This window comes from Neoarius graeffei, chromosome 9 (assembly GCF_027579695.1).
Source record: "Neoarius graeffei isolate fNeoGra1 chromosome 9, fNeoGra1.pri, whole genome shotgun sequence".
NCBI lineage: Eukaryota > Metazoa > Chordata > Actinopteri > Siluriformes > Ariidae > Neoarius > Neoarius graeffei.
In genome coordinates, this window is record NC_083577.1 from 13,064,154 (window position 1) to 13,086,040 (window position 21,887).

The 21,887-nt window shown below is 44.7% G+C and overlaps 1 protein-coding gene across 1 annotated transcript in view; it reads right to left on the reverse strand.

The window, feature by feature from the left end:
- The window catches only part of ankar (ankyrin and armadillo repeat containing), a 79,100-nt gene that overhangs the window by 30,326 nt on the left and 26,887 nt on the right, over nucleotides 1–21,887 (reverse strand). The window lies entirely within an intron of this gene.

The window sequence follows — 21,887 nt, forward strand, 5'->3', positions numbered from 1 at the left end:
GCCAGATGAACTGGTCTGAGTATTTCAAAAACTGCTGAGCTCCTGGAGTTTTCACACACAACATTCTCTAGAGTTTACACAGAATGGTGTGAAAAACAAAGAACATTGAGTGAGCGACAGTTCTGTGGGTGGAAACAAACGCCTTGTTGATAAGAGAGGTCAGAGGAAAATGGCCGAATTTGCAATTTGAGCTGCAGGAAGGATATACAGTGTTTTGCAAAAGTATTTATCACCCTTGGTGTTTGTCCTGTTTTGTCGTATTACAAGCTAGAATTAAAATGGATTGCTGGGGGGTTAGCACCATTTGATTTAGACAACTTGCCGACCAATTTAAAGATGCAAATTGTTGTTTTATTGTGACACAAACAATAATTAAGATGAAAAAGCAGAAACCTGGAGGGTGCACAGGTATCCATCCCCCCCCCCCCCAAAAAAAAAAAGGTCAATACTTTGTAGAACCACCTTTTGCTGCAATTACAGCTGCAAGTCTCTTGGGGTATGTCTTTATTAGCTTAGCACTTCTAGCCACTGGGATTTTTGTCCATTCCTCAAGGCAAAACTGCTCCAGCTCCTTCAAGTTAGATGGGTTGTGTTGGTGTACAGCAATCTTCAAGTTATGCCACAGATTCGCAATTGGATTGAGGTCTGGGCTTTGATTAGGCCATTCCAAGACATTTAAATGTTTCCCTTTAAACCACTCCAGTGTAGCATTAGCAGTATGTTTAGGGTCATTGTCCTGCTAGAATGTGAACCATTGTCCCAATCTGACCTCTGGCCAACTCAAACAGGTTTTCCTCCAGAATTGCCCTGTATTTAGTGCCATCCAGCTTTCCTTCATTCCTGACCAGCTTTCCTGTCTCTGCAGATGAAAAATATCCCCACAGCATGATGCAGCCACTACCATGCTTCACTGTAGGAATGGTATTCTCAGGGTGTTGGGTTTGCACCACACATGGCATTTCCCATGATGGCCAAAAAGATAAATTTTAGTCTCATTTGACCAGAGAATCTTCTTCCATGTGTTTGGGGGGGTCTGCCACATGCTGTTGGGCAAACTCCAAACGTGTTTTCTTAAACAATTACTTTTTTCTGGCCACTCTTCCATAAAGCCCCACTCTGTGGAGTGTACAGCTTAAAGTGGTCCTATGGCCAGATGCTCCCATCTCTGCTGTGGATCTTTGCAGCTCCTTCAGTGTTATCTTTGGTGTCTTTGTTGCATCTCTGATTAATGCCCTCCTTGCCCGGTCTGTGAGTTTTGGCGGGTGGCCTTCTCTTGTCAGGTTTGTAGTGGTGCCATATTCTTTCCATTCTGCTATAATGGATTTAATGGTGCTCCATGGAATATTCAAAGTTTGAGATATTTTTATAACTCAACCCTGATCTACTAGTATACTTCTCCACAACTTTGTCTCTGACCTATTTGGAGTGCTCCTTGGTTCTCATGTTGCTTGCTTAGTAGTGTTGCAGAGTCAGGGTCCTTCCATAACAGGTTGATTTATACAGATATCATGCTACAGATCATGTGACACTTTGATTGCACATAGGTGGGTCTTAATCAACTAATTATGTGACTTATGAAGTGAATTGGGTGGACCAGCTCTTACTTAGAGGTTTCATATGAAAGGGGGTGAATACCTATGCACACTCCAGATTTCTGTTTTCTTCATCTTAATTGTTAAGAGATATTCTTTAATTTAATGTACTCAGTTGTTACAATATGTGATATGTGATTGTAATGCAGTTTAATGAGGTGTAGTGTTTTGTTTTCACCACAGTGGGTCACAAGTCACAAGCCTGAAACTCATGTTGTGACACCACATTTTGTTTAGGACATGCCCAGGCTTGTTATGTCTGTAAAGAGAAAAAAAAATGTTTGGATTTCTCCCCGCTGCGACTAGAGAAAGTGTAAGATCGTGATGAGTGTTAATAAAGATGCCATAACGGTTAAAGAGTATCATTGCCTCCGTGAGATTATTCCCCGGTTTCAGCACTGGTGAAGCTGCGAAGCTCAACAGGTTATGGGCCCAGAAGCAACTCGGGAATTTTTTTTTGATGTTTTATCGCTGGTAGAAAGTCGCGACGGACAGCGTGCTAACGGCTAATAGATAGTATCATGGATCCACGAGGAGCAAGCAGGCTGCCTCGACTCATGTTTGACGGAGATGAAACGAAGTATGAACTGTGGAAGACTAAGTGCTGGGACATTCGCATTTATTAGGATTAAAGGATACGGTTCTGAGAGAACCCAACGGTCAAGATGAGGTAGCAGCAGACGGTAAGAAGAACGCAGATGCATACGCCAAGTTGATTCAACTTTTGGATGATAAAAGCCTCTCGTTAATTATGAGAGATGCACCTGACAATGCAAGAAACGCATTAAAGATATTGAAGGGGAAGCCCCACATTATCAACCTATACACCCTGCTGACATCGCTTCAGAAGACGAGCAGCGAGACCATTACAGACTACATCATCAGGGCGGAGACTGCCATTACGGCGCTGCGGAACTCAGGTGAAACATTAGGAGATGGCTTGCCGATTGCTATGGTTTTAAAAGGGCTGCCTGAAAGTTTTAAGCCATTTGCAATACAAGTAGCACACAATGAGGACAAGATAACATTTGCAGAATTCAAAACAAAGCTGCGTAGTTTTGAAGCCACAGAGAAGCTAACCGCAACAGAGTCCAGCGATAATGTGATGAAGACCGTGGCGAGAGTCAGGTGGGGGCCCGCCAAGTCAAGAGCACAGTACAGGAGCAATGAGGATGCTGACATTGTATTCTTTCAAGTGTGGCATGAAGGGGCACCGAGCGAAAGCATGTCAGCGAAAGACATGGTGCAGTTATTGTAAAAGTGACACCCACAACGATGCCACTTGTAAACAAGATGGGGCGAGGAAAGTTGCAGATGAGAGCGGCAACGGATCTGGAGCAGCAGCAGATTATGCCTTCAGGATCAAGGATGCAGATGTCAGGGTTCAGGAGCAGCCAGCGTGCAGCACCAAGGAGAAGGGCTTGATGGTTGACACTGGAGCTACTTCCCACATCGTCACCGACATAGCCAAGTTTAAAATCTTTGACAAAATGTTCAAGCTGGAGACGCACTATGTGGAGTTGGCAGACGGCACCCTGTGCAGAGGCATTGCACAATGTAAGGGAAATGCAGAGGTGTTTCTGATCGACAGTACGGGACAACGACGCAGAGCCATGCTGAGAAATGCATTGTTTATACCATCTTACCCCCAGGACATTTTCTCAGTGAAGTCAGCCACCGCATCAGCCCCGTATTCAGCTCACCAAAACGGTGCTGCTGAGAGGGGCTGGCGTACTCTTTTTGAAATGGGCAGATGTATGCTAATTGAAAGTCAACTACCCAAATGTCTCTGGAACTATGCTGTCCAAACGGCGGCCATAGTACGGAACAGACGCTTTAATAAGCGAACAGGGAAGACCCCTTACCAGATGCTGACAGGTAAAAAGCCAAATTTGTCCAAAATGCAGAAGTTTGGATCTGTATGTTACAACCCCGATTCCAAAAAAGTTGGGACAAAGTACAAATTGTAAATAAAAACGGAATGCAATAATTTACAAATCTCAAAAACTGATATTGTATTCACAATAGAACATAGACAACATATCAAAAGTCGAAAGTGAGACATTTTGAAATTTCATGCCAAATATTGGCTCATTTGAAATTTCATGACAGCAACACATCTCAAAAAAGTTGGGACAGGGGCAATAAGAGGCAGGAAAAGTTAAAGGTACAAAAAAGGAACAGCTGGAGGACCAAATTGCAACTCATTAGGTCAATTGGCAATAGGTCATTAACATGACTGGGTATAAAAAGAGCATCTTGGAGTGGCAGCGGCTCTCAGAAGTAAAGATGGGAAGAGGATCCCCCTAATTCTGCGCCGACAAATAGCGGAGCAATATCAGAAAGGAGTTTGACAGTGTAAAATTGCAAAGAGTTTGAACATATCATCATCTACAGTGCATAATATCATCAAAAGATTCAGAGAATCTGGAAGAATCTCTGTGCGTAATGGTGATGATACACGGGGCAACTTTTTGGGCAATGTTGCCGAGCAATGTTGCTGGGCAATTGCGTTTTGACTCTTTTCTATTGAGATTGGGCAACATTGTTTCTTTCTGAATGGTCTTGATAATCTCTGGCAACTTTTTGAGATAAGCCAATCAGAACGCGAGTATCAAGTCATGTGACCTCCGGTGAGGTTCGGATCAGAAATTTCAAACAAATATGGCGGCCGCTCAGTGTCAGTGGAGTGAAGAGATGCAGAGACTCCTCATCTGTTTTTACGCCGGTAAGTTATTTTAATATTCTATATGGAGGAATTTACCTCACCAAAGCTCTAAAAAACAACAGACAGCTTGATTAAATGGTCACAGCAAAAATTAAGACATCGATTTTTTTTAGCTAACTGTAAACTGCCGTTGCTAACTGTTGTTGCCCATTGTTAGTTGCCCTGAAAAGTTGCCCTGTGTCTCACCTAGTTGCCCGTTGCCAGCAACATTGCTCGGCAACATTGCCCAAAAAGTTGCCCCGTGTATCATCACCATAAGGGTCAAGGCCGGAAAACCATACTGGGTGCCCGTGATCTTCAGGCCCTTAGACGGCACTGCATCACATACAGCCATGCTTCTGTATTGGAAATCACAAAATGGGCTCAGGAATATTTCCAGAGAACATTATCTGTGAACACAATTCACCGTGCCATCCGCCGTTGCCAGCTAAAACGCTATAGTTCAAAGAAGAAGCCGTATCTAAACATGATCCAGAAGCGCAGACGTCTTTTCTGGGCCAAGGCTCATTTAAAATGGACTGTGGCAAAGTGGAAAACTGTTCTGTGGTCAGACGAATCAAAATTTTAAGTTCTTTATAGAAATCAGGGACACCGTGTCATTCGGACTAAAGAGGAGAAGGACGACCCAAGTTGTTATCAGCGCTCAGTTCAGAAGCCTGCATCTCTGATGGTATGGGGTTGCATTAGTGCGTGTGGCATGGGCAGCTTACACATCTGGAAAGACACCATCAATGCTGAAAGGTATATCCAGGTTCTAGAGCAACATATGCTCCCATCCAGACGACGTCTCTTTCAGGGAAGACCTTGCATTTTCCAACATGGCAATGCCAAACCACATACTGCATCAATTACAGCATCATGGCTGCGTAGAAGAAGGGTCCGGGTACTGAACTGGCCAGCCTGCAGGCCAGATCTTTCACCCATAGAAAACATTTGGCGCATCATAAAACGGAAGATACGACAAAAAGACCTAAGACAGTCGAGCAACTAGAATCCTACATTAGACAAGAATGGGTTAACATTCCTGTCCCTAAACTTGAGCAACTTGTCTCCTCAGTCCCCAGACGTTTACAGACTGTTGTAAAGAGAAAAGGGGATGTCTCACAGTGGTAAACATGGCCTTGTCCCAACTTTTTTGAGATGTGTTGTTGTCATGAAATTTAAAATCACCTAATTTTTCTCTTTAAATGATACATTTTCTCAGTTTAAACATTTGATATGTCATCTATGTTCTATTCTGAATAAAATATGGAATTTTGAAGCTTCCACATCATTGCATTCCGTTTTTATTTACAATTTGTACTTTGTTCCAACTTTTTTGGAATCGGGGTTGGACACATACAAACAGAACAAGGGAAAAATTGATTCCAGGTGTGACCGGGGACTTTTTGTCGGTTATGACAAGAACAGCCCTGCTTATTTGATTTATCATCCTGACACTGAGATTCAAAAACATAGACTTGTTAAGTTTGTGAACAAGGTAAATGTGGAAAAGCAAACACAGACAGTCGAGACAGAACCAAACTATGATGATGATAGAGTGAGACAGCCAAGAGCAGACAGAGTTGCACAGAAGGTTTATAAGAGCACTGAAAAGTCTCAGGAGCCAAAGGTGAGAAACAAAAATCCACAAGGTGGTACATCTGATGAGTGTGACCAAGAAGTGTCAAGTGAGACAAGTAGTGAATCTGCCGGTAGGAGATATCCTGTAAGAGAGAGGAGAAAACCCAGTTATTTCAAGGATTTTGTCACCAACAACGATAATAGTGATGGGATTCATATTACCATTGATTACTGTTACAGAGCAATGTGTGGTGTCCCACATGCATTTAAGGAAGCTATGGAGTCAACTAACTCAAAACAGTGGGTTAACGCTATGGATGAAGAATCAAATCCAGTCATTAAAAGAAAACAACACATTTACTCTGACTACTCTGACAAAAGGTAAGAAAACAGTGGGGGGTAAATGGGTTTATTCTGTTAAGAGTGACATCGAGGGTAAAGACAAGTACAAAGCAAGGTTTGTAGCAAAGGGTTTCAGTCAGGAAATGGGAATTGATTATGGTGAAACTTTCTCCCCAACAGCCAGTTTGACAAGTGTAAGAGTATTGCTACAAAAAGCTGCACAGAAGAACCTGTTACTCCATCAAATGGATGTAAAAACAGAGTATTTACATGCTCCCATTGATTATGAGATCTACACAGATCAACCAGAAGGTTATGAAGAAGAGGAAGGTCTGGTGTGTAAGCTGGAGAAATCTTTGTATGGTCTAAAGCAGGGGTGTCAAACATTCAGCCCACGGGCCGAATCCGGTTTAATGGTTTAATCCGGCCCCAGACTTGTAGAGAGAAAATTTCTAAGGATGTCAAAAAAAAAAGTAAATCTTTAGCCCATTCCTGTGACGACTTATGAATTTTTAAAGAAATAACCGAAATGCTCAATTCAGCCGCTCGGGGCAGCCAAAAAAAGCAGCACTGACATAACAAGAGATCAGGAAATAAACAGCACATTTTAGTGTGCCCAGATATGCTGTCTGATTCCATGAATGGCAGTCTTGCTTCACCACTATTAAGTTGCTATCAAAATTATCAAGAGTGATACCCCCATTACCAAAATGTATTTGTCAAAAAGAAGAAAAGTTGACGTAGAGTGCAGAGTTTTCCAGGAAAAATGGACTGAGTATTATTTATTCACAGAGGTGAATACAAAACCAGTGTGCTTGGTATGTAAATCAACAGGTTGCAGTGCTCAAAGAATATAATATTTGGCACCACTATGAGACTCATCATAAAGAAAAATTTCACAATTTGTATGGACAATTAAGAAAATAGAAGATAAACGAATTGTTAGCTGGTCTGAAGAAACAGCAGTCTGCATTTACTTGCAGCCGTGGGGTCAGTGATGGAGCAGTGAAAGCTAGCTACCTTATTGCAAACGAGTTGGTGCAAGCATCCAAGCCATTTTCTGATGGTGAACTCGTGAAAAAATGCATGCTGAGGGCTGCAGAAGTCGTGTGCCCTGATAAGCAACCTGCCTTTGCCAACATTAGTCTATCGAGGAACACTATTGCAGATAGGGTTGAAGATCTCTCATGAGACTTGGGCAGCCAAATGAATGACAAAATCAAGTCATTTATTGCATTTTTGGTTTCAATTGATGAGAGCACCGACGTCACAGATGTTGCACAACTGTGCATATTTATTCGTGGTGTTGATGAGACTTTGACCGTCACTGAGGAGTTCCTTGAGTTGGTGCCTATGAAGGACACTACAACAGCGAATGACATATTCGGCTCTCTCGTTAGAGCGCTGAACAAGGTCGGCGTGGACTGGTCCCGCGCTGTCAGTTTGGCTACAGATGGTGCCCCATCAATGGTCGGGAGAAAGGCAGGCGTTGCGACAAAATTCAGAGAGAAAGTGCAGGCCGCAAACGGAGGACAAGATGTTTGGGCATTTCATTGTATTTTGCACCAGGAGGCGTTATGTTGTAAAACACTAAAAATGGATCATGTTATGAGTGTGGTTGTGCAAACTGTAAATTTCATCAGAGCGCAAGGTCTGAATCACTGTCAGTTTGACTGTTTTCTCAGTGATAATTACATTCTGGCTGGCTTACCATACCACACTGAAGTACAGTGGTTAAGCCGAGGTGCCATACTCAAGCGTTTCTTTGAACTACGTTCCTCTCGTAGTTCAAAGAAACGCTTGAGTATGGACAGTTCATGGAGAAAAAGGGCAGACCAGTAGAGGAATTTAAATGCCCGGAATGGGTGCGGGATCTGGCCTTTATGGTGGATATTACACAGCACCTGAATAATCTTAACAAAATGTTGCAAGGCCGCAGAAAAGTTGTCACTCAGTTTTACGATAGCGTACGCGCATTCAAGTTGAAACTGTCACTCTGGGAGACACAGCTATCTAACGGTGACACATCTCATTTCCCATTGCTCACAGCTATGCGTGCGACCGAACATAATGCTGATTTGGATCAATACAAAGACAAGATAACAGAATTGCTGCAGGAGTTCGAGCGGAGATTTCAGGTTTTCAGTGAACTTGAGGACAAATTTGCCTTTTTTCACTCGCCATTTACAGTCAATGCTTCTGATATGCCCGCTGACATCCAACTCGAGATAACTGACTTGCAATGTGATTCCAATATGAAGCAGAAATTTGCGTCGGTGGGCTTAGACACGTTTTATCAATACCTCTTGCCAGGGTACCCCAAATTAACATCCCTGGCTGCAAAGGTTTTATCCATGTTTGGGACTACCAATCTTTGTGAACAGGCGTTCTCTGTTATGAACCTCAACAAAACAAAGCACCGCTCAAGGTTATCAAACGCACACTTGAATGACATTGTGAAATGTGCTGCTACTCAGGATTTGAAACCTGATATTGATGCCCTCGTGAAGGCTAAAAGATGCCAAGTGTCAGGAGCCAGCAGCAGCTGATAGACTTGGTGAGAGAAAGCGGGGAGGGAGGTTAATCAGCATTAAGGCCTGGGCCTAATTCTTGTAATGTTCACAAATGTTTGCAGTCTGAAGAATGCAGTTCTTTGAAAATAAGATTACTCTGGTTTCACTTTAAAAGACAATGAATATTGTGCAGTATATCATTCTCAGCTTCAGTAGGCCTAGCCTACAAAATAGTTTGATCTGATGTAGCCTAATCATATTGCTCATGCACTACTATAACTTTTATGTTTGTTAATTTAATTTTATTTTTCATAAATTTGCACATTTACATTTTTAGGCAGGATGTTTAGGCTACTTTCTTCATAGCTCCCACTTGAGTTTAGTGTGGGGAGTTGGTTCAAGTTGTCAGATGTAAAAATGTATTCACTCAACTGTATAAAAATAAACCAGATGTTTGAGAGTGAAATGCATTTTATTTCAAATCCACTGGCCTCTCTGTGAATAAATGTGTAATAATCTAGATCCCTTGTGATCAGTGATTATGTAGGCTACAAATGTAGGCTGAAGCATAAAGCATAGCTTACTGAAAAAACAATGCTAAAGATTTGGAGTTGACAAAGGTTATTTTGCAATTATTTTACTGGTCCGGCCCACTTGAGATCAGATGGGCTGTATGTGGCCCCTGAACCAAAATGAGTTTGACACCCCTGCTGTAAGCAGACAAAGGTGCAAACACGTGGACATTAAATACCACTTTATAAGGTCCGTTGTAAACAGGGCTTTGAACCGATTCAAGGAACGAAAACGAAAACCGGGAACTTTTTCTATTTCACATGGAACAGAAACGAAACCAGAAACTTTATTATTTTTTATGTTCCGGAACAGAAACGCTTATTAAAAATAATGGTAACTGGTTAATACCGGTTTTTATTTCGTTCCTCAAAGTTTCCGTAGCCTACAAATAAAAAAGCCATTCTTCTCCTGCACAAGTTTCTATGATCCGCTGGGGTTCACTTCCTGTGTGACGTTCGCTGACTGAATGGAGAGCGCGGGAAGGTGGACTGCTATCACGTCTCCACGTGATAAAGTGAGTAATTGCATTACTGAGTGTCTGAGCAAAGAAGAGCCTGAACGTTGCAACCTCCCTATTGGCTGTTTGTAAAAATGTATCAATTGTTGCCCTTCCCACGCGAATCATCGCGGACTCGAGAGACGAGACCTGACGAGTTAGTTCGTTGGTAGCAGAACAAAATGTCTGGACACAAATCGGGTTTTCAGAAAAGGAAAGAAAATAAACGGAGGGTCGAAAATACAAAAAAGGAGGCAGAAAATGCAAAACGAGTTTTAAGGTAGGACAAATGGTTACTTTTTAAGGCAGCCCGCCGTGGCTGCAGGCTTTCAGTTGTGTCATTGAATGGTTACTTTTCTGAGGCAGCCCGCCGTGGCTGCCTGCAGGCTTATTTATTATAGCCCATTTAGTTAAAATAGTTGATATAAAATGTTTATAGTTATGTGATGGTTGTCCTGATTTAGACTGGTGTTTTGTTTTTTGTTTGTTTTTTTTTTTTTGGGGGGGGGGGGGGGGGGGGGGGGGTTGCGCGATGTTGCACCCGGGTCCAGATTAGGGCAGAACCGGCCCTGGCTACATTTCAGGTGTAGTTTGTTTTATGTATGTATGTACTTGCATAGATGTGTACTTGGTCTTCCAATATGGCGCCTAACAAAATCTCGCGGCGCGGTGACGTCATGCGGTAGCCCTCTATAGGGCCTGACTAGCCTTTGGTAACACACTAAACGAATTATCTTTCATTTTTGGCACTTTTTCTGTTTGTGTAGATGGGAAGACATACTGAGAATCCAAATCGCCAACATTTGAAATAATTGTTTTGAATTATTTCTTGTTGTTAGGGTTTTGCTGGGATTCGAACCTGGTTCGTTGATCCAGCAAACCCCCACTAGGCCACCAGGGGAATGACTCAAATGCAGAGGCGTGAGGCGGAAGTAGAAAAAGTAACAAAAGGTTTATTTATACTATGTACACTATATACAATCCAGGGCAAAACAAAAAAAACAAAAACAAAGAGTATAATTCAAAAAGAAAAAGGCAAAAATGCAAAAGCTCAGAAGATCCACAAAACACAGTACAAAGGAAACTGGAGATAAACATAACAGCACAAAGACTCCGTGACAAGAGGACTGAACTCAGGGGTATAAATACACAAACTAATTAAGGACACAGGTGAAGATAATCAGGACAAACAGGCAATTAACAAAAAACACAAAACACAGGAACAGTGGCGGCCTCTAGAGGCCAAAATAAACATGACACGAAAAAGAAATAACAGCGGCCTCTAGAGGCCAAAACAGTCCTAGTCCTAACAGGACCCCCTCCTCTAGGAGCGTCTCCTGACGTTCCCAGGGCGATCCGGATGGGCCGAATGGAAGTCCCGACACAGTTCTTTATCTAGGACATCCCGAGCAGGAACCCAGCAGCGCTCCTCAGGACCATAGCCCTCCCAGTCCACCAGATATTGCAAGCCGCCGCGGACCCGGCGGGAGTCAAGCAGGCGATTCACAGTGAACACAGTCTGCCCCTGGAAGATGCGGGGGGGTGGGGGGTTCCTAGGGGCAGGGGCATACGTAGACGTCAGTACGGGCCGCAACAGGGAAACATGGAAAGTGGGGTTGATCCTCAGAGTCCAGGGCAACTGGAGCCGGTAGGAGACAGGGTTCACCCTGCGCACCACCTTGAAGGGGCCAATGTAGCGAGGAGCAAGCTTGCGGTTCTCCACCCGCAGCGGAAGGTCCTTAGTGGACAGCCAAACCCGCTGCCCAGGGCGGAAAGTGTGTGCAGGTCTTCTATGGCGGTTGGCCTGAGTCTGGTTGGTTCTGGAGGTCTGTATGAGGGTCTTCCTGACCTTGCTCCAGGTCTTGCGACACCGTCTCACATATTGGTTGACCGAGGGCACCCCCGCGTCCTCCTCCTGGTCCGGGAACAGAGGTGGCTGGAACCCGAATTGGCACTGGAATGGCGACAGCTTGGTGGCCGATGACTGCAGGGTGTTGTGGGCGTACTCTGCCCATGGCAGCCAGGTGCGCCACGATGTCGGGTTATCCATAGCCAGGCCTCGCAGGGTGGTTTCCAGGTCCTGGTTGAGCCTCTCCGTCTGACCATTGGACTGTGGGTGAAACCCAGAGGAGAGGCTGGCAGTGGCTCCGATGACCTTGCAGAACCCGTGCCACACTCGGGAGGAGAACTGGGGCCCTCGGTCTGAGACGATGTCCTGTGGAAGACCAAAGACTCGGAAGACATGATTAAATATAAGTTTCGCTGTTTCAAGAGCAGAGGGGAGTTTGCACAGAGGTATGAAGCGGCAGGCCTTGGAGAATCTGTCAACAATGACCAAAATGACCATGTTACCTTGTGACTCAGGGAGACCCGTGATGAAGTCGACTGCCACGTGGGACCAGGGACACCGGGGAATGGTCAGAGGATGCAGGAGACCCTGGGGACGCTGTCGTGGGTTCTTGGTTCTGGTGCAAACCTCACAGGACAGGACAAATGACCTTACTTCCTGCTCCATGTTAGGCCACCAGAAGTGTCTTTTCAGGAAGTCCAGGGTCCTCCGAGCTCCCGGGTGGGCGGTGAGAGGGGAAGAGTGACCCCACTGGAGAACCTTGGCCCGGGCTTGATGTGGGACGTACAAGAGGCCCGGTGGCCCCGTCCCAGGACCGGGGTCCTGGCGTTGGGCTCGTCGAACAGCCTCCTCAATACCCCAGCGGACAGGGGCCACAATCCGGGACACCGGGATAATAGGCCCGACTTCATTCTCCCTGTTAGTGGCAGAGAACAGCCTGGACAGGTTTGGTGTTCTTGGAGCCGGGACGGTACGAGAGGGTGAAGTCAAACCGACTGAAAAACAGGGCCCACCTAGCCTGTCGAGGGTTCAGTCTCTTGGCTTGCTGGAGGTACTCCAGGTTCTTGTGGTCAGTCCAAACCAGGAATGGATGTTGCGCTCCCTCCAGCCAGTGCCTCCACTCCTCAAGGGCCAGTTTGACCGCTAACAGTTCTCGATCCCCCACATCGTACCGGGACTCCGCAGGACTCAGGCGGTGGGAGAAGTAAGCGCAGGGGTGCAGCTTTCCTTCCGAACGTTGAGAGAGTACCGCGCCGACACCACTGTCCGAGGCGTCCACCTCCACGATGAATGGTTGGGAGGTGTCCGGGAGGACCAGAATGGGTGCCATGCAGAAGCGGGCCTTGAGGTCTTTGAACGCCTTTTCTGCCTGAGGAGACCAGCCATAAGATCCACCTGTCCCTTTGGTGAGGTCTGACATGGGTGCTGCCACAGAACTGAAGTTCCTGATGAACTTGCGGTAGAAGTTAGCGAATCCTAAGAACCGCTGAACCTCCTTAACGGACTTGGGAGTGGGCCAGTCCTGGACGGCCAGGGTCTTGGCAGGGTCCATTTGGAGTTGGCCTGTCCGTACAATAAATCCCAGAAAGGAGACCTCGGGAACATGAAATTCGCATTTCTGGGCCTTGGCGAACAGATTGTTCTGTAGCAGCCTCTGGAGAACCTGGCGGACATGGTGGCGGTGCTCCTGCACGGTCTTGGAAAAGATAAGGATGTCATCGAGGTAGACAAAGACGTACAGGTTAATCATGTCCCTTAAGACGTCGTTGATTAGGGCCTGAAAAACAGCTGGTGCGTTGGTGAGTCCGAAGGGCATCACCTGGTATTCGTAGTGCCCAGACGGGTGTTAAAGGCAGTCTTCCACTCATCTCCCTGTCGGATACGGATGAGGTGGTATGCGTTCCGTAGGTCCAACTTGGTGAAGACGGTGGCGCCTTGGAGCAGGTCGAAAGCAGTGGACATCAGCGGAAGGGGATATCGGTTGCGCACAGTGATCTTGTTCAGGCCCCTGTAGTCAATACATGGTCGAAGCCCCCCATCCTTCTTGCCGACAAAGAAGAAGCCGGCACCAGCAGGTGAGGTGGAGGGTCGAATGAACCCAGAGACCAGGGCGTCTTTGAGGTATTCCTCCATAGCCTTGCGTTCTGGCTGAGAGAGGGAAAACAGTCTGCCACGAGGAGGGGTAGTCCCAGGGAGCAAGTCGATGGCACAGTCGTAGGCCCGGTGCGGAGGAAGAACGGCGGCCCTGCTCTTGCTGAAAACTTCCTTGAGATCCCAGTACTCTGTGGGAACTTGAGATAACTCGGTGAGATCAGGGGGCTCGGCAGGAGACACAGGAGAGCTAGAGAGCAGACAAGAGGCATGGCATGCAGGGCCCCATTCCACAACCTGGCTTGTTACCCAGTCTATGCGAGGGTTGTGGCGAATAAGCCAAGGAAGGCCTAGAATAACTGGGAACTCAGGTGAAGGAATCAGGTGCAGGGATATTTCTTCCTTGTGACCTTGAGACTGGAGGAAGACTGGAGAAGTAACTTGGGTGACTCTTCCATCACCTAACGCTTGGCCATCGAGGGCAGACACAGACAGAGGGACTTCAAGAGGTGCAGTAGGTATATTGATGCCTTGGGCGAAGTGAATATCCATAAAGTTCCCAGCCGCCCCTGAGTCTATCAAAGCTTGACAAGAGTGGACAGACTCACCCCAGGAGATGGAGACCAGGATGTAGATTCCTTGACCAGGGAGTCCGGGAGAGAGGGTAGGCCCCATCACAACCCTCCCTCGGCTGGACGGGGCGGTCCTTTTCCCAAGAGTTCGGGACATGATGCTCGGAAGTGACCAGGCTTGCCACAGTAGATGCAGCACTTGTCCCTCCTTCTGCGCTCCCTCTCAGATGCGGAGAGGCGAGTACGACCCACTTGCATGGGTTCTGGACAGTCACTGAAGGAGGTAGATGGTCTCCAGGTAGAGGTAGGGAGGCTGGGGGGGCTCAAGGCTTGGTGGCGTTCTCTCATCCTGTTGTCCAGACGAATAGCATGTGAGATGAGGGTTTCGAGGTCACTTGGGCATCCAATAGAGGCCAGACCGTCCTTGATGGGGTCAGACAGACCATGGTGGAAGGCTGACACCAGGGCAGTCTCGTTCCATCCACTTACTGCTGCGAGTGTTCGGAACGAGATGGCGTAATCTGCGACGCTTCCTCCTTGCCGGATGGACATGAGCTTTCGGGCTGCGTCGGTACTGATGTCTGCCTGATCGAAGACCCGAAGCATCTCTTCAGAAAACAGCTGGAAATCAAAGCACTCAGGTCCCTGTCTTTGCCAGATAGCAGTAGCCCAGGCTCGCGCCTTACCAGCTAATAAGGTGATCACAAAGGCAATCTTGCGGCGATCCGTAGTGTAGGTGGTAGGCTGAAGCTCAAAGGTGAGTTGACACTGGGTAAGGAACTCTCGGCACTCACTGTGCTTGCCGTCATACCTCTGTGGTGCAGGAAGGCTGGGTTCGCGAGGTGAAGAAGGCAGCATGGCAGGAGGCACTGGAGCAGGAGTGGGAGCTGGATCAGGAGCAGGAGATGCAGGCAGAGATGTCAGCTGTGCCAGGGTTTTCCCAATTTGCTGAAGCAGTTCCTTGTGGCGAGCAAGGGCCTCACGTTGGCTGGTGAGCGTACGTCCATGAGCGTCCATGGTCGCTCCGAAGCGTGTCGGAGCTGCCATAATTCCCTGAAGGTTGGCTGGGTAGACAGTTGAAGCAGCCTCTGCTGAGTCGGTCATGACAGAATCTTTCTGTTAGGGTTTTGCTGGGATTCGAACCTGGTTCGTTGGTGTGATGATCCAGCAAACCCCCACTAGGCCACCAGGGGAATGACTCAAATGCAGAGGCGTGAGGCGGAAGTAGAAAAAGTAACAAAAGGTTTATTTATACTATGTACACTATATACAATCCAGGGCAAAACAAAAAAAAACAAAAACAAAGAGTATAATTCAAAAAGAAAAAGGCAAAAATGCAAAAGCTCAGAAGATCCACAAAACACAGTACAAAGGAAACTGGAGATAAACATAACAGCACAAAGACTCGGTGACAAGAGGACTGAACTCAGGGGTATAAATACACAAACTAATTAAGGACACAGGTGAAGATAATCAGGACAAACAGGCAATTAACAAAAAACACAAAACACAGGAACAGTGGCGGCCTCTAGAGGCCAAAATAAACATGACACGAAAAAGAAATAACAGCGGCCTCTAGAGGCCAAAACAGTCCTAGTCCTAACACTTGTCTTATTTAATGAAGGTTGTAATAGAATTAGCCTACATTTGGCTTAAGCTGGATGAGACAGAGACATAATTTTATAGCCATTTGTTAAACAGCTGACAGGGAACGTAATTAACCGTTCCGGGAACTAAATTTTTTTGTTCTAACCGGTTCGGGAACGTCTATTTAATGGTGGAACCCAAAACCGGAAACGTTAAAATTCCGTTTCTGTTCGGAACGAACCAATAGGAAAAAAATTCTGGTTCAAAGCCCTCGTTGTAAACGAGGGGCAAGTGACCCTGGTATATTGTACTACTGAGGAGATGGTTGCAGACGTTATGACCAAACCTGTCACAAAATTAAAACTGAAAAAGTTTGCAAGTATTATGTTTGGTGTCTAAAAGAGTGGAAGAGGTTCACACCTGTATTGTATTTTAGTGTGTACATTCTTTTGTTTGTTTGGATTTCCGCAACCTGAGTACAAGTGGGGGTGTTAAGAGATATTCTTTTATTTAATGTACTCAGTTGTTACAATATGTGACATCAGACATCCCAAGTCTCCCGGAAGTTCCGGGAGTCTCCTGCATATTGATAGCGGCTCCCTGATGCCTGCAAATTACATACAATCTCACGGAATCTAGAGCAAGCAAGCAGTCTTTATCCCGAACCTATCGACCAGTCAGTGAGTGCATAGAGCATGAAGAAGAGCAGCAGCTGCTCTAGCTGTTTTCTGGAACCCAAGAAATTAATGCATGGTACAAATCATCTGGGTTTTTTTGTTTGTTTTTTAACTGATTTGGTGTTCAACTTTCACTGTTATGATAAAGCAGTGTCTCTTTGTAATTGTCATCTTTGTAAGCTCACTTGCTCGGTGGAAGGCTCAATAATGGCAATAAATTACGTACTTTCCCTTTCAGTGCTGGAGCTGCAGGAGCAGGTGGCGCACAACCGTCAGGAATTTGTTCGGATTCACCTCCAAAACTAAGTCACTCATAAAACTATAACCTTTTCTGGTTCAAACAGAACCATTTAGGACCATATACACCCTTTCTATTTTGCACTACAGTGTTAAGTAGAGGTGTGTGTGTCAACACGTAATTATCGTTCCTTATTTATTTATTAATTTATTTATTTTTACTAAAATCATCATATCTCTGCAACCATACAAGATTTTTTTTTTCAAAATTCCAAACCCTATGATCTTCTTGCGGTTTCCCTTTACAGAGAGCTGATTTTAAGGTGAATTAACTGTTTGAAATTTTAAGGTAAAGTCTCTACAATAATCATGGAACTGGAGTGAAGGAAAAAGCCATTGCAAGATTAATTTATAATTTATCACTCTGTGATAAACTTCCCTGTGTATTTCTGAATCTTGTCATTGCCTTTTTGTCCACTGAAACACGTATGATGTTATATTGCATCTAAAAACATGATTTCAATATCAAATGAATGTTATCTCTCTCAACTAACTCATGGGGGTTTTCTGTGCTCTGAAAGAGATTCAGTCACAACATGACCAAAATTTACGCTGTTCAATTAATACTCTATCTTCAGGTACTATTAACACATCCATCTTCCGTCAAATATGTGACTTTCCGATGTGAAAATCAGCACTCTCCAGTCACAAGACAAAGCAATTCTACAGAGATGCGAGAGCATTCTACGTCAGAAGCTTTCCAAAAAAAAAAAGGAAAAATTCCCAGTGAGAGATCAAATCTTGACGAATCTGTCAGTGGTCAATCCTGAGAACAATGATGATGTGAAACCAGAGCAGATTTTGACTTTGGCAGAGAGATTTCCAAATGTAATGAAGGCAGATGCCAGAGAAAAACTCCATTTAGAAGTCCTGGATTATGTCTCTGTGGCAGCAGGGGCGTGGTCAAGCATTGGTCTGTGACCGGAGGGCGGAGTCAGGGAAGGTAAGTGGCAGAATCACTGCACCTGATGTCAGTTAACGTTTGTTTGTGTGTCTTTCCCAGTGACCGCACCCTATATAAGGAGAGAGAGAGCAGAGGAAGAGAGCTCTCTCCCCAACCAGACAACCTGTGTGTGTGCATGTGCGGCTGGGAGAATAACGTCACTGTAAAGTGTCCAAATAAAGAAATTTTGTTGAACTCAGTTCTGGCCTGCCGTCCTTCTGTGCTCCACCCACCCGTCCGAATTGCAACAGTCTCATCTAACCTGGAAGCACTGGTGCCAAATTATAAGAATTTACCAGTTGATGAGTTCTGGGGGAAGCTGTCCAAAGTCACATCTGTGAGCTCAGGGCAGTTGAGATTCAGGGAGCTCTCTCAGCTGATGAAGCTGCTATTGGTGCTGCCAAATTCTAACTGTGATGTGGAAAGGGCATTCAGCATGGTGCGTCACATCAAGACAGAATTTAGGAGTCAGACGTCTCACCAAACACGTGTGAATCTGATGTCTTGCAAGATTAACAAGTTTATTGACACAGAGTACTACGAGGTGGAGGTGTCTGGAAAATTTTTCAAATCTGCAAAGCAAGCAGCCTCTAAATACAATGAAACCTTGCAAAAAGAACAGGCATAGAACAGAGGAAAGGAAAGAGCCCTTTAGGCCTACATTTACAGTTGCATTCATTGTCATTCATGCAATTCATTCATTGTTCTGTTATATTCATCTGTGTTTCGGTATCTAAGTAAAGCAATGTTCTGTGGTGAACATTTCTATCTATCCTGGTCATCCTTCCTTATTTATGGGGAGGGGGTTGTCCAGATTCAATCAGTAAGGAGCTTAATATATGGCACATTGTACAGACCCTCCAGGATTTCGCGATGTTGCGATTTGCAACTTCAACACAAATTCAACCAATCCCCGTAAATTCAGGGCTGTGTTGCAATTATATCCAATCACCGCAACTTTCCCGCAAATTTGACCAATCGTTGGCGTCGTCTTGAGGTGATGTCGACAAACTACCTTCCGCCTTACTTCCGTGTATACGTTCAAGAGAAGCAGCATGTGCGAGTCAGTGTTTATATAGGCTTAAATTCTGTTACTGAAAGTGTGCTATGTTTACAGTGAAGGACTGTGTGCACTTTACATTATTTTTTTTACTTAATACAAGAAATTAATGGATGCCAACATTTTTGCCAAAATGATATTTTATTTTCCATTGTTTAGGCAGCTTCAGCATCATACTGTGAGATTCTGTTCAAATTGTTTTTTTTCTTCTATGAAGCCTGAGCCATTTATTTTATTAGTTTATAATTATTGTTTAATTTAGTCTTCAGGAGAGACTGCTTGCACACAGTACTAGTATTAATAGTTTTTTTTTCTTACATGAAAGCTGAGGCATTTATATTATATTTTAAGATAACTTCATGTTGTGCATATGAGGTTCTATGCACTTTAACTTTTGAACCAACAGGTGCATTTGGATAAGTAAAGCCTATTTTTCTGCATTTTTGTAGTCCTAGTAATCTTTTATATTGGTAAAGATGTTTATAGGACCATTTCTCAGTGTCTTTGTTTTTTTAATCAATAGTTTTTCAGTAATAACTTAATATTTAACATATCACTCAATTTTAATCACAAAAAGAGAAAATCGCAACAATTTCTCGCAACTTTCACTTCCTCCCGCAATGTAATCGCAACAAAAACCTAAAAAACACCACAATTTTCATCGCAATTTTTTGGAAAAACCCCCCCGCAACATCAGACATTTTAGCCCGCAACAATCACAAAAAAGGCCCGCGAAATCCTGGGGGGACTGATTGTAGTTATCATAGTTTATGGGTTGGGGGCAGCTAAGTCCCCAAGTCAGGGTGTCAGCTATGAATCTGAGTGAATTCAGGTATTGTTCATCTCCAAAAGGCCACCCCAAAATCCACCAGAATACAGGAAATCACATCAACCAAATTCAAATTTTCTGGGGGAGTACCCCCATACCCCCCAGCAATGTATTCCCCCCCCAAAAAAAATCCTTCCCCAAAGAGGTGGACCTCCCTGAAATGAATTTTCACTACGTTCAGACTGCAACCTGAAACGACCCATATCCGATTTGTTGTGAAATCCGATTTTTTTGTTAGGCCGTTCACATTACCAATTATATGAGACTTGTATGCGATCTCCAATATGAACGGAAAACGACCCAAAAGTGTCCCGCATGCGCAAATTGACACGTAATAAGCACATCTACGTAATACGTAAACAAAAAAAAAGCGCACTCTTCAAGTTTGCAAGTAAAGCATGGAGATGAGGCGAGACCTGGCGATGTGGTTTTTGTGGCGGCGGCAGAACTCACACAATAATCTGATTATTACTAATGAGACCGAAGGTGTCAAATTACTGGAAATTTCCAGAACAATCTTATAATCTTGTAATACAGGATGGTTTAAGTTATAAATCAGTTATAGAAACTGTTTTATTTAATCAGGCTAACAGATCAACATCCAGGTCCCTACCAAATCCACCATTAGCTTGATCAATTCTATAAAAGTCTATTTAAATTCTGAAAACTGTACAAATGTTGTTGTTTTCCACCAAAGAGGCGGGATTAGCCAACACAGAATAGTGACGTTTGTCTCTTGTTGATGACGTGTAGGTCGTATGAATGCGACCTGTCCGGTCAGACTGCAGTTGCATGTGAAAATAACGGATATGCATTGGAATTAGGACCACATATCCAAGCGGCCTGGGTCGCATGTGAAAAAAATCGGATCTGTGTCGTTCAGATTGTCAATAACAAATCGGATACAGGTCGCATATGGGCAAAAAAATCGGATATGGGTCGTTTCAGGGTGCAGTCTGAACGTAGTCTTTGTCAGGTTGGGATGTCTGTATGTGATATGTGATTGTAATGCAGTTTAATGAGGTGTAGTGTTTTGTTTTCACCACAGTGGGTCACAAGTCACAAGCCTGAAACTCGTGTTGTGACGCCACATTTTGTTTAGGACTTGCCCAGGCTTATGTCTGTAAAGAGAAAAAAAAAGTCCGGAGTTCTCCCCTCCGTGACTAGAGAAAGTGTAAGATCGTGATGAGTAAAGATGCCATAACGGTAGGGTGACCAGACGTCCCGGTTTTACCGGGACAGTCCCGGTTTGTGGTTGTGTCCCGAGTCCCGACAAAAGTCTGTCGGGACACGGAAATGTTCCGGTTTTCGCCACTCGCGATGTTTGCGACTGAGCAGTGTGGGAATCGTTAGCGGAGAAATGTCTGCATTTACTATTTTGATGAATTGACAGGAATCGCAAACTTTCCTGGTTACTGCCCCCTGGCCCTGTGGCATGGGTGTTTATTTAGCCACATTATTCCAGACAACAGAACGTGTTGCCATGCAACAATAAAATAAACATTAACTGGCGCGAATGTTCTTTGTCTAGCAGCTAGCAGCAGTAATGCCGACAAGAAAATGTACCTTTTCCAAAGATTTACAGGGCACCTACCCCTTCCTCCGAGAGGTGCAGAACAATGCGCACGAAGCCTACTGCACACACTGTAAGTGCTTTGTTCTTGTACTGAGTTGGGTAGCCTATGCTGCAAATGCTGTGCGCTCCTGTGGGGGCTTTCCTCGGGCTGTCGCCCCTCTCCTCCTTTATTGCTGTTTCATTTGAGTGTATATTTACGGAAGCCGCGAGAGGCCCTTCATATAATCTTTTTTTATTCACCTTGTTATCACGAGATAACGACATAATTAATTCAGGATCTCGAGAAAACAACACAACTAATTCGAGATCTCAAGAAAACAAAACAATTATTTCATGATCTCAGCTGGATCACTGTATCTCCGTCGGTAGAGACGAAGCCGGGCCAGTCTTCTGCGGAGGTGCCGCGGACTAATTTTGAAATTATCCTTTATTAAAAGACTTAATGCAATCTCTCCCTGTGTCAACCCCTGATCAAAATATTGCCTTATTAGGTGATCGATTATTCCAGACATTCTAATGACCAAAGTTGCGTCTATACAGAATGAGAAATAGCCCCAAAGTCAGCATATCACAAGTCTCTTGGCGCACCTGAATGAACC